The following is a 13386-nucleotide window of genomic DNA, read 5'->3' on the forward strand; positions in this document are numbered from 1 at the left end:
CTAAATTCTGGAGTCTTTTCATTGTTTAAAAGTTTAAGAGACTAGATAATTTCTATTTTCAATTATATTTTTTATCATTTCTGGTTGGTAAGAGTCTGAGTTTTTAAAAGAATTGTTCATGTGGGTGGTGTGTGCGTGTGTCCGTGTCTGTCTGTCTGTCTGTCTGCTGGCCGGCCCTGTGCACGCTTTGTTATATTTTTCTCTGCCATGTGAACTGACAGCAATATGTGACCAGTCATCCCCCTTCTCTGACTTAGAGACTTTGCATTATTAAAGGGGTTTGATGACCTAGAACAAGCAGTTCAACTGGTCAAGAATTGGGAGGAATGAGCTGATGAGAAATTTAAAAAATAAAAAGATTCTTGCATCCTGGGATGTGTGGTGAGCAGAACGCTCTTAAGCTACTAATTTAAACCCCTTGTGATTCTGGCACATAATATTCTAAAACTCATTTGAGTCTTCTGCTAACCTATTTTACAATCTTTCTTTTTTCCCCCTGGATTACTTATTTGAATGAAGTAAGGTTGGAGGAGCATTGGCTTCAAAGCAAACAAGCTGGTGATTTTTTTTAAAACAGAAATTGCCTAAAGTATTTCTGTCTCCCTATGCCCTGGGTCACGGTGTCCTATTGAGTGAGTCCTGGCATGCTACCAGCAAGTCCCAAATTGTTTTCTTTTCTTTTTACAGACCCAGCTTTTAGCAGAAACCATTTTCAGTCTTCAGTCACTTACATACAGCCTGTGTTTAAGGCCTAAAGCTAAAGATGCCTTCCCCTAAATCAGCTGGGAACTTGGGAGAAGATAGATGGTCTATGTTAGGATAGAAAAGCATAAATGGATGAGCCTAAATTATATTCCTTAGGAATTTTTAATCTTCTCCCCAAGTATTTCAAGAACCTTCAAGATGTGTTGGTCTATGAAGAATTGTTTCCCAGACTGTTTTCTGTAGGTGCATTATCTATCTGGTTTGTCTACTCTGAATGGGAGACCTGAAATTGAAAAGGATATAGGTAGCGTTACCTGTTCTTATATGACACATTGCTACCGTGTTTAAATTCTGCATGATAAGCCTCCCATCTCATGTCACTGGAGGCTTGCATCAGCCAGAGGCTAGCCCAGCTAAAGTGCTGGTTTAAAAAGACGGGCCTGTCCTGGCTTGCGTTGTTACCCTGTTCTTGTCGATGGGGTTCTTCCAGCCCTTCCCTCTCTGCCCAGGCTCTCGGGGCCAAGCTTCTCGGGTGTACCAGCCATTGTTGTAGATGCTCTAGGGACTTGCGGGACTGGGGTTCTCAGCACGAGGCTCTCTATGTTGATGGGGTGTGCTGGACGTCAGGGGTTACTGTCAAACTTGATTGCTAAGAAAGACCATCCACCACTGCATCTCCTTCAAGTTCAGTTTAGGAAGTGTAGCACTTTTTTTTCTACTGGGAATACTGCCTTTATTCCTTGCACTCTGCATGAGAAGAACCAGACAGTCCTTGCCCAGAAATGGCTTTTTCTGCTTCTTCCAGGCAGCACTGGCACACGGGCGCCATGTTCCATTGGAGCAGCGCTCTGTATTCTATCCGGGAAGTTAATTGGACAGTAGGAAAAGCAGCTTCGCTGGTGAAATCTGAACAGAAAAGACTGCCCGGGATGAGAAACCTGGTACTGTGACACTGGATGGGTGGGGCCACACATCTCCTGAGAGCCATTTCCTAACCATTTCCATCCATCACGGTCTGGGCCGTTCCCTCACTTTCCTTACACAAGATGGTGACAATATTAGTATTGCCCTCATCTAAGGAAAGTAAAGGAGGGATGTGAGTTGCATAACTTCCCACAGTCAATAGATGTCCCGCCCTACATTCTGAGCCAACCATTTGGCTCCAGGATTCTGTCTTTTCCACACAGCACACTGAAGTTGAACGTGAGTTTCCTATTGTACATTGTGAATGTGCTTGTATGCAGTGCTTGAATATTCGGTGAAAGATGTGTCATTGTGAAGAACATGGTTGATCTGGTTCAGGCTCTTAAATTCTAGAGTTGCTTTCTCTGTCTTTGAGATTTCATTTTATTAAGTATTAACAAAGGGAGAATGCCTAGGTGAAACAGTTGCCAAAGATAACTATTTCAGCTGGATTTAAGGAATGGGTGAACCTTTAACTAGGTTGGGAATACAAAGGTGAGCTAGCCAGGAGGAGAGGACAACAGAAAGGAATAGAAACGTATGTGGAGATCAGAGACATACTGGTCTATCACTGTGAGTCACTTCACAGCATTTCTGAGATTTCCTGGCACTTATTCTTCATGGTTATTTGGTAAACCATTTAGAACACGTAGAAAGGAAACCCTCACTCTTGAGAAAGTGACGGGTACTGAGAACGCCAGCATCTCCGTTACTGCTTACATAGATGCCATGCTACCTCTGGAACTTGAAGATTAACGTCTTGGCTCAGGCTCTAGGATTCCAGTACAGCTGAATGTAGCTACACTGTGATTAGCAGATGAATGTACATGAACATTTCTTAGAATAATTATTCCCCTGGGTAGGGGAATCCAGAAAAATAAAAGAACTTTTCTCTTTTTCAAAGAGCAGTGTCATCACGTTTCCAGGCTGGCCCGGAAGTCACTGAACAATCCAAAAGGGCCTCTTCCCAGTGTCACTTTTCATCTCTGGACAGACACAAAGCAGCTCTGTGATTTTCCTCAGATTCCTGCAGAGATCAGAACTTGGACTCTAGTCACACTAATCTTACTGAAGTTTTCTGACTTCATGTGTGGGGTATTTGCAAATTCTATCTAATGAGTTTTCCCCCGTATCGCAGAGAATCTGTTCTAGTATGGTTTCCCCTGTGATCCTTTTATGGGACATATGTGGTCTGTCCTTCCTTATAATTTAAGATCCTTTAGTTATTGTATTTAGAGCCATTTTAAAATTATAATTCAGCATTAATGGAGTTGTGCTGGTACTGTCTTTGTCATGTTTCTGATTTAAAGTTCAGAAATGGGCCGGGTGAGGTGGCTCACACCTGTAATCATAGCTACTCAGAAGGCTGAGATCTGAGGATCAAGGTTCAAAGACAGTCCGGGCCCAAAAGGACCTGAGACTCTTATCTCAAATTAACCTCTAGAAAAACGGAAGTGGGGCTTGGCTCATGGATAGGGTGGTAGCCTTGAGTTGAAGAGCTCAGAGACAGCACCCAGGTCAGTTCAAGCCCCATGATTCCCCCCCCCCAAAAGAAAAAGTTCAGAAATGGTGGGACAATAAGACAAACTATGATCTGAGAGTTCTGACTAGATACTTGCACATGCTAGCGATGCAAAACTAATATATACTGATGTTATAGAATATATGTTATAGAATACAATAATAAAATGTATATACTTATAGAATACAATAATAAAATGCATATACTAACACTGAATCTATCCAACCACGGAAGAGGAAAAGATCATTTTCCTGCTCAGGATGTATACTTTCAGTAAATGTCAGAGTCCTTAAAATGGCCCACGACAGCTGCTCCATCTCCTCCTCATTATTGCTCTGACCTTTGGTTCTTATCTGGTGGGAGTGTGGTGGGATGGGCCCCCTCCCTCCATTACCTGCCGGCCTTGGCTTTCCTCTGCCCTGCAGAGGTACATGAGAAGGCCAATGCCAAATGAAGGTTCAGTTCACCGTCTGTCTTGAGGCCTTCTCCTCCTGCCCCTGGGCCTTCCTGCTTCTTGTACGACTTCATTAAGCTCACTGTCCTTTCTCCTAAGCTGTATTCTACAGCAGATCAGGAGAAGAATGGATGAGCTGCTGCTCTTGAGCTTAGCCTGGGTACTCTGGGTCTTGTTTCCTGGCTAGATGCTTCCAAGTCAGGCCTTGCCAGAATTCTTTCCATTGAAAGCATCCCGATGAGATGTTTGAGCTCTGTCTGATTCTCTGAGAATCTCTGGAGGCTTTTTTTTGTTACATTTTTTTTCTTCTCAAACTCTTCAGATAATTCCATAGATAGGTTACATGTTCCTTAACCCCACCCCTCAAAAAAAATCTGGTGAGTTCCTCATCCCTAAAAATTCCTTCTCCTTAGATAGATTTTTAAGTGATTTTTTTAATGGTCTGGCTTTCCCTGCGTGCTATGATAGCCTCATTGCAAGGCGGCTCTGTGGTATTTTGAAGGTCAGCTGTCCTCATGTCCAGTGAAGCCAGCTGGACCAGCCAAGGCAGGGGATGTATTCTAAAGGAGGAGGAGCAGAGTGAGGATAGCCAAGGCAAGTACGTGGCCAGTGCTAATAATAAAAAAGAAGAATGACTCGGTCATCTGGACGCTAGGTTATGGATGGCCTTGGCTCCCTAGCCTCCACAGGGAAGAATGACTTCGTCTAAATAAGGCATCGTAAACCTAACCATAATGCCAAGTTTTGCAAGAGCAAATATATTTAATTTCAGAATATTCATTCTTTTTTAAAATTCCAGTTATCTAATCTACTTCTAAATCTCAGACTGTTGATTCCACATTTCCATGGTAAAACATCCATGTGCATTGTTTGCGGCTCTGTGTGTGTGTTTTCTCACTGTGATACCATCAGCAGAGCTATAAATTCACCATGAATTCGAGGAGTTTATTGAGAAACGTTATGGCATTTCATATCAAGATCTTAGGTCTGAGTATTTGCTTGGACTATAAGACAAGTCAGTGTAATTTCAAGCTTTATGGAATCTTACAAATATTTCTGGTAAATCAGAAGTAGCAGCTTTCCAGATGCCTAAAAAATCTAGAAGTAATTCAATCAAGAATCTCTAACTCACTCTAGATTTTTTTTTAAATAAGACTTTCTTTAAAAAGCTATCGGTGTTTATTTTTTTAAAGCTTTAGCTTCAGCAGGGAAAAGATAAGAATCAATGAAAATGTGTACTGTGGACAAAGTTTTTAAAAAGAAGTCATGGATCAAAGATTAAGAAGAATACTCTTTGTTTCTGGGCCATTGTGCACTCCAAATCATAGTAATTAAACTGATTAAAATATGAATTGCTTTTGTTTTCATCTCACCCTCTTTGAGACCCTGGCCATTCCCTTCATGTTTTAGTTTAATCATTAGTGAGTAGTGGACACTTCCCCAGAGTCGATCCACTGTTCATCAGAAAATGCCATCACCTATGTAAATGGTACAGACAACGCGTTACTGATTCACTGTATTTAGTAGTTCAGTTTCTTCGTAACCACATGAAACCTCGGAACCCTGTGTAGACTCTCAATGGAAAATTCATGTTGAGGGAAACCCTCCCGCAGCCATTTCTAATTTCCTATTTGCATTTTGTTTTCTCCCTTTTCCATCTTCAAGAAATCCAAATGTAGGGGCCGGGAGTTTGGCCTAGTGGTTAAAGTGCTTGCCTAGCATGCATGAAGACCCGGGTTCGATTCCTCAGTACCACATACATAGAAAAAAGCCGGAAGTGGTGCTGAGGCTCAAGTGGTAGAGCTCTAGCCTTGAGAAAGTCCAAGGACAGTGCTCAGGCCCTGAGCTCAAGCCCAGGACTGGCAAAAAAGAAAAAAAAAAAGAAATCCAAATGCCATCTTTAACTGTCTGTAATCTCTCCCCAACATAGCTACTTCCTTTGTCTCTCATTACAGTTGTTTACTAGTATAGAGGAGAAATCATCAAAAAGCAACCAAATAACCCTGAGTTTCTGCCTGGTTTGGTGGTGATGGTGAATGTCCATCTTGGAACCCGCAAATGGGAACGATTAGCATGTCTGCCAGGAGGAGTTCATAGAACTTCCAGAATTTTCCAACTGAAAATTACATTTCCATTGTGCCCCACGTGGCCGATGTTGAAAAGTGTAGGCTCTGTCAGACATGTGTCCATATTGTGGTTGAGACTGGAGATGCAGGTTGTAAAGTCATAGCCATTGGACATGAGAAACATGACACATACACCCCCCAATTTAAAAAAAAAGCCGGGGGTATGGTTCACATGGTCGAGCACTTGCCCAGCAAGCAGAGATCCCTGGGTTCAAACTCAGTACCATTTTTAAAAATGAGGGGAAGAGAAGAGGAAGAAGACAGAGGGAGAAGGGAGAAGGAAAGAGAAGGTGCTTGATTCTGGAGCACAGTATGATCATGTGTCTAAAATTGCTGATTATTAGAAGTGTTTTGGTGGCATTAAGGCTCATGAGTCACCTAGGCCTGGCACAGTCAGTGCCTCTGAGGAATGAGATGGTAGATCCAATAATGAGCCCGGGCAGATGAGAAGTCAGAGGAAGCTTCCAGAACCCGCCGTGGGGTGGCCCTTCCCTGCCCGGCTCCTCCTGCCACAGCCACAGCCCCTGGTGGACGCCCATACCACCTGCTGTGGAGGAAGAGGAAAGCTCTAGTCTGGCAGGGATGGCCTGACATGATGGCACAGCAGAAAACGGATGACAACTGCTCTGCAGTCAGCCTCAGGGATGGCCCAAAAGACGGGGAAGACAGAAAACCTTCCGCAGGCACAGAGTGATGCAAACGCCCGGTCTGGAGCACAGAGCTTCCGGTACAGGCGCCAGCTGTGGTCGCTGACATGGAAGGTATAAGTAAGACTAAGCTGGGTTCTTCTATGAATAATCAGCTCTTGTTCGATCAGGAGGAGAGCCAGGCGGCACAGGTGCATGTATACAGGAGGAGTATGCTGTAGGAGTGCTACTACCTGTAATCTTAACCACTAACCCCATGCCTGGAAGCCAGCCACTGCTTCCCGTCCGCCAATCTCCCCGCCATCTCCATGTGTCGTATTTCTCCTATGTTCCTCATGACCCTTCGCCAGTCCGATGGAGGCTTTGGTCACTAAAGCTTCGGGATACTCCTTAGTCCACGTCTTTCCTAGGCACACATTAGGCAACAGTGGTTGTGGGCCCTGCGTCCGCCTCTTGGTTCACACTTCTCTCTCTGGCTGCTCCTCCTCTCAGCCAGGAGCGCAAGAATGGCTATCCGAAAGCAGTGGCTCTCAGAGTGGTCAGAGTGGGTGGACAGGGGTTGAGCCACAAGTGCAGGGATTTGTTGGGCCCTGGCTGAGCCCCAGTGCAATGCGCTCCCACGCGGGGAAGTCCTGCCTCCAGCCCTGGGAATGGCACACACCACAGCTCGAAGCTGGCATGGGATGCAGGCCTGTGTGGAGTCCAGTCCAAATGTCCAACCAAGGTGGTAGAGGAGGAAAGAACAAGGGTTGAAGCTACACAAATCTAAGCCAAATTCCTCAGTATTTTTTCCTAAGGAAAAAAAAATCGGGCTTGCTGCCATTATGCTGGATCATACTAGCAACCTGTGAATGATAACATGTGTTTATTGCAAGACCACGCACTTGGAATACAAGTGAGACATACAGATAGCGTGCCAGCCACCGGGTATGTCGTATGCCAATGGCCAGTTGCAGCACAAAGGGCAGTCCTATTGAAGAAAATACCAGACATCTGTTGTGAAGGCTGACTAAACGTTGGCTGCATGGTGGGCACCTTACGACTCACCTCACTCTCATGGTAAAGGAGTGGTCAGCTGTAGATCAGGAAACAGAGGCACAGAGACGCCAGGGTCCTTTTCTGGCAGTCCTTTGCAAAGTGGGCAAAATCCAAGCCACGGTGCCTTTTCTCTGAGCCCTGCCGTGGCCTTCCACATGAGAAGCTGGAAGGAGTTCATTATCTCAGTGTCTTAAACATGGAGAACACATATTATTATTCTTAATCTTAAGCATTCGATGGAAGATTTCCTGTAAGCACTAATGGGTTCATGGATTTTACTATGCATTTGGAGTCATGGCACCTGTGAATGGTTTTTAGTGGGGCCCCTTTTGATAAATCATGTAATAGCTCTATGTTTCTTCAGATATAAGTAGGGGTGGTTGCTATATTTCCTCATTTCAAGGTACAAAGCAGGAGATGATAGATAGAAATAAAAGCATCTTGCCTAAGAAATAAATGGCAGTTGCCTCTAGGAAATAAGCCTAATTATGCACCGTGTGAAGAATCCACGTTCGCTATTAGAATTTGGGAAGCTTATCTGCCCATTCTGCAGGGAATCATCGGATGGCGTTATTATACGTAGCACACCCTCAGTTAAAACACTGCTAATATGCGTTTCTCTGGGATCATTGTGCGCGGGTGAAAACAAAGAATGGGGCCGTGCGGTGATGCTGCTGTCTTTATCTTCTAGAAAGTTTCACCGGAGAATGAGAAGCAACAGGTGTCCAATTTCCCGGAGGACGTTGTTAGATGGTTTCCTAGGTGACGCTTGGGGATACATGGCCACCCTGTGCCTCGTGTTCAAACAGGCAGGATGTGAAAGGTAAGCCTCTGGAGAGAAACATGTGCCATTGTCACCATGACCGAGAGAGCCAAAAGATATATTTACCCTTGCCCTTTCGGATTCATTTAGCCAATGATGCAATCTGTGGCCCATGTCTCATTCTAACAAGGCGCTGAAGGAAGCAGGTCTGGAAATCCTCAGTCCAGCGCAAAATGCAAGATCAGTGTGAATCAGGTAGCGGGTGTTGGAGACGGGCACACTGCAGCCTTCGCTGGTGAAGCTAGTCGGGTGCTGCTGGCCAGCAGAAGTTGAAGGGGGGTGGTCAGCGAGGACATAAGGTCTAGTAAGCCTCGAGGGAGTGAGAGCAGAATGGGGACCAGGAACGCAGAGAGCTTTGGGGAACTCGCCATCACTGGACTTGGCAAGAGCAGGAAGGCTCCCCCCAGCCCAGCAGCTGCACAGTGTGGTCGAGTCCCCGGCAGAGGGCTGCAGAGGGGGTACAGAGGGCAGCGCCTCCATCCTGCCCGCTGCCCACTTGCACTGCCCCTAAGGAGGTTAGCACCGGTAGGAGGAGAGAGGACCAAATTCTACTCTGGGAAAACCGTGGGTTCCTTTCTCATTCTCATTGAACTTAATCACCTCAATCTCAATACTCTCACCTTGAAATTCATTCATCCTAGGGGCTGGGAATGTGGCCTGGTGATAGAGTGCTCACCCACCGTGCACAAACCTCTGGGTTCCATACCTCAGTACCTCAGACACTGAAAAGGCTGCAAGTGGCATTGTGGCTCATGCGGTAGAGCTCTAGCCTTGGGAAAGCCCAAGGACAGTGCCTAGGCCCTGAGTTCAAGCCCCAGGACTGGCAAAAAATATATATATCAAAAAATCATCTTCGTGGCAGTCTATGGTCCTGTTAATTTTATTTTTTTAAACTTTTTGTTGTATCTCAGTAATTCTTTTCCTTGAACCAATATTTTATTTTTCTTTTTTTATATATTTTATTTTTCTTAAGCAGTTGTACTCACTAGTTACTGATGATGGAGGAGTGTCTAGGGCTAGATTTCCTTGTATTCTCTTCCTGTCTCATGACTGAATTTGTCTACCTTCAACTACTTAGTTTTGTCTCTAGCAGACTCCCTTCCCTTAATTAAGCCTTCTCTGTCCACCTGTGTCCTGATAACGTCTCATGCTGATGGAGGTCTAGAATGGACCATTTACTTCTGCACTGGAAACCTGATAGGGCTAAACTCCTTGTCACTTGAGAAAATAATTCAGCCATTTATCCACATGGCTACTCAGGCCAAAGACCTGCCCAGCTTTTGTAAAGGCAGTAGTGCAACTGAAATGTGAATGTGTATCCATAAAATGCCTCAGAAGGTTTAGAAAAATAAGGTGTGCTCAAAATGAAAGGAAAAAGATAAACTATATATATATATATTTTTAATTAGGGGAGGCCTATTCTCAAAGATTAAAATTTAAGCTGATGTTTCAAGATCTTAACAACAAAAAAATGTGTGTATTTCTTAATGTTTGGTTGTAGGCCCGATGTCTTGAAAGTTCTAACTTTGGATAAGGAAGGCTAAACTTGTAAGACACAAAGGAAACTCCCAGCACGTCCTTTGGATGTGCTTTGTTTTGACAGATTACTAAGTTTCAACGTCTCTTGGTGATAATGTTTTAGTCATATGTTTGGTGAGGGAGAGGTGCTTTGCACAAAGGAACTTGCTCAAATCAAACCTGCAAATGTCCTGAAATAAGTGCTATCACAATGATGTTCGGGCTCTATTTTTTAGGTTCAAACAAGAAAAAATGAGGCTCTGTGGCTAATGACAGGAGAGGAGAGAGATGGAAAGTTCCGGGAAGAAAATGCAGCCCGGCAGGAATGCAAACAAGCTCTGCCAATGGTTCCTTGTTCCAGATGACAGCTCTTCGCTGGAGGCAGACTCTGCTGGGGTGACGCTGGCTTGTCCTCCACCGGCAGGAAGAGTGCCACTTGACTGTCCTTGCTGGGTGAGTTGCGTTGTGTGACAGGGAGGGAGGTAAACTTAAGCTTATTCTCCACTGCAGGTGTAGCAGGTAATCGACTGCCAACCTTTCAGCTGGCTCCTCATGGAACGCAAGGGAAGTGGGGCCCGGTGAGCTGTTTGCCTGTGGAACAGCAAGCATACTATTACAGTCCCACACACCGACTTCAGTAACTGCTCTGCATCCTTCCAGGGCGATGGCTGTCTGGAAAGAAAGGCTGGGAGGGTAGTGAGTGAGCAGACAGACAGAGACAGAGAGCAAGCAGGTGTGATGGTTTTAAGGCTCTTAGCTCTGAAGAAAGGCCTTGCATGGAAGGAGACGGAGCCAGGATAGGGTGTGGGGTGAGCTCTGACTTGGAGCTGGCTGGCTTTGCAGCACTGCTGGTTTACCTGCCGCACACCCTGGCTGGGTCATGGTGACACTCACCTGAGGGCATTCAGCAGCGCCACCCGCCCGCCCCACCCCGCCCAGAGGTGCCTCGGGAGAAATACTCAAAATTCCCCACGTTGGCTCGCCGATGACACGTGGGCACTCCAGCCTAACTTGGTCTTCCCAGAGATTTTCACAGCAGCTTCTAGGTCAGGGTTCTGCCCTGCAACCCTTCACCCCGTTTAAGTACAGTGACAGCAGCGCTGGACTCTGATGTAATAGAAATGCCAAAGGTTTTCTGCTCAGATCTGCTCTCTGCTGAATAGATTGTCAACACCTACTGTGGTTACCACAATTCAGGTCAAGATGTATAAACGTGAGTGAATCAGAAAGCCAGCCTGCCCTGAGAAACACCTTGACAATTGCCTCATGCACCAGGGAGTTCAAAAGCTTGTTGTGCCGTGATACCTTGGCTTTTTTCACTTATCTGTTTAAAGTGCATGTACAGTTTGGCCAAGTTAAGGTTTTTGACATTTCACTTGAAGCCAGAGAAAGAAAAAGACGGAATGTGTTGTTCTGTGGTTTCCAAATGGAAACTTGGAGTTTTGTTTAAACATTTTAAACTTCTGTCTGCCAGTAGACATCAGACACAGCAAGAAATTACAAACAGTAATAGACCAGAACCATCAGACCAATATACCATAACCCAAGTTCTGTGTCTCAAAATACCTTCTTGGGCTGTGCCATGTCCTTAATTTTGTGAGGTGGTGGACGTGGCCTCTGCCGTGAAGAGCAGGGAGGGGAGGAAAGGTGCTGCGGCCGAATGTGAGAGGCGCAGGAGACCCCATATGCGCCTGCTGGCATGTGATGTGCGATGGTGCGCCATCTGAGGTAGGCAGTAGGCAAGGAATACACGACATAGACATTGTGCGTGAAGCAGTTACTCACCTCCAGTGCAGGGCCTAGGTTTCAGCCCACGACTCAAAACAACACAGCGTTGCATTCAGGAGTTGTTTCTTTCTAGAATGTTCCATGTAACACTTCTGAACCAAGGTTGACCAGAGAAAATTCAAGGGGAATTAACAGCAGGAGTGGCACTTTCCTGCCATCGAGTGAGGGTTCTGTTTGTCTTTTTTTGCCACTTCAGGGGACATTTGACAACATGTTGAAATTAGTTGGCTAGCACATGGCTTCGGATCATCACATTAGCCAACATGCTCCTTTGTTTCACTCTAATCTGTCATTTTCAATGAACACATCATGAACCTTTGCTCCACTGCAATTGAATATTCGTATAACATTCCATAAAACTAGGTTGTCAAGATGACATAACATTCCTAAAGTCTTGGACCCAAACCCAGTGGCATCCAAAAAGCACAGGTGCCAAATCATCACAAGTAAGTTTAGCAGGACATGTGCTGTACCTGCAGAGGCAGCTGGGCTGCTGGCGTGGGGGACAGGTCAGGGAGGACAGAGGCTGATCTTCTCCACAGGAAGTGAGCAGAGTACCGGGAAAGCCCCCAAAGCCTCTACCCACCTGGGCAGGGCTTGAAGAGCTTCACATGTGTGTTGGCATTACTGACTGGCGGGCTTCTCTCCGCAGAGACGAGGTTCCACCCGACAGATCTGAGGTGTGTGCCCAGGGACAATGCTCAGCGCCCAGGCTCTCAAAGCAGGTTTCTGAAACCTGGGTGGTTTGGGTCTCAACTTGTAGAAAAATAACCAGCATGCTGGTTGTCTGGTTTGAGACCTGAAGGTAGGTAATCTGAATGAATGGTTTGTAGAATCACAACAGCTCCCTAGCGTACCTTTATAGTGTAAGCAGTGATTAGTACCTGTATTTATCTCCAGATTCCGATAGAGAGAGAGAGCAGACATTTCCTTTGTATTTGCCAGCAGTACACAAAGCAGAATAGCGTGTCTCCCGTTCAACATTTGGGGGGCTGGTCAGCCTGTCCATTCACTAAAAGGGCTCTAATCCAGCTGGACTTAACTCTGCAGAGGCTACACTTGTAAAAGGCCACGTGTGCAAGAGGCTGACTTCTCTAGTCTTAGACAAACACTAAAAGATCGCCTGCCAAAGGCAGGACATTTTCTCTTGGAGAGTTGTTCTGAAAGGGTTTAGATTTGAAGTGTAGAGGCCAAAGGATGCATTACCACCATTGAAAAGGTAATTGAGATGTTTGAGAAAGGGAAGGGATGAAAGACCCTACAAGAACTCAAATACAGAGTAGCCTAACCCTTTCTTCACTGAGAAGTTAATGTATATTTTAAAAAAGTGGTGTTTGGAAATGTTTGAGAAAGCAGTACAGATGGTATGAAGAGATTGTATGAAACCTCGAGGCAAAGGATAGAACTCAGTCTTGAATTTTTTTTTCAGCAGGGGGAGCAGACACCACAGTGTTCCAAGAAAAAGGAAATGCAGGGGTGCCCTTGGCATGCCACAGCCTGGAGCCCGGGGACTGCAGGCTCAGCCAGGTAGGGGCGTGGTGTCTGCGGCTCTCAGCCTCAAACCCAGAGCTTCAGTCAGAGGGCAGGCATGTTCTGATTTGTGAATGTATTGACTGAAAACCGTGACCAGGCACAGACTTTGCACAGCTGATGACACATTTAACAAGTTGTTTTTATAAGAGAGATGAGATTTGTATGATATTGGCTGAACAGATCTGTGGGCCCTCGTCGCCACAGCTCAGCCCTCTGATTTACAGCCAAATACAACCTGTGAAGTCGTTTTGAACTTGAGAGAGAAAATG

Source organism: Megascapheus bottae, chromosome 27 (assembly GCF_031878675.1).
Source record: "Megascapheus bottae isolate mThoBot1 chromosome 27, mThoBot2.hap1, whole genome shotgun sequence".
Classification (NCBI taxonomy): Eukaryota; Metazoa; Chordata; class Mammalia; order Rodentia; family Geomyidae; genus Megascapheus; species Megascapheus bottae.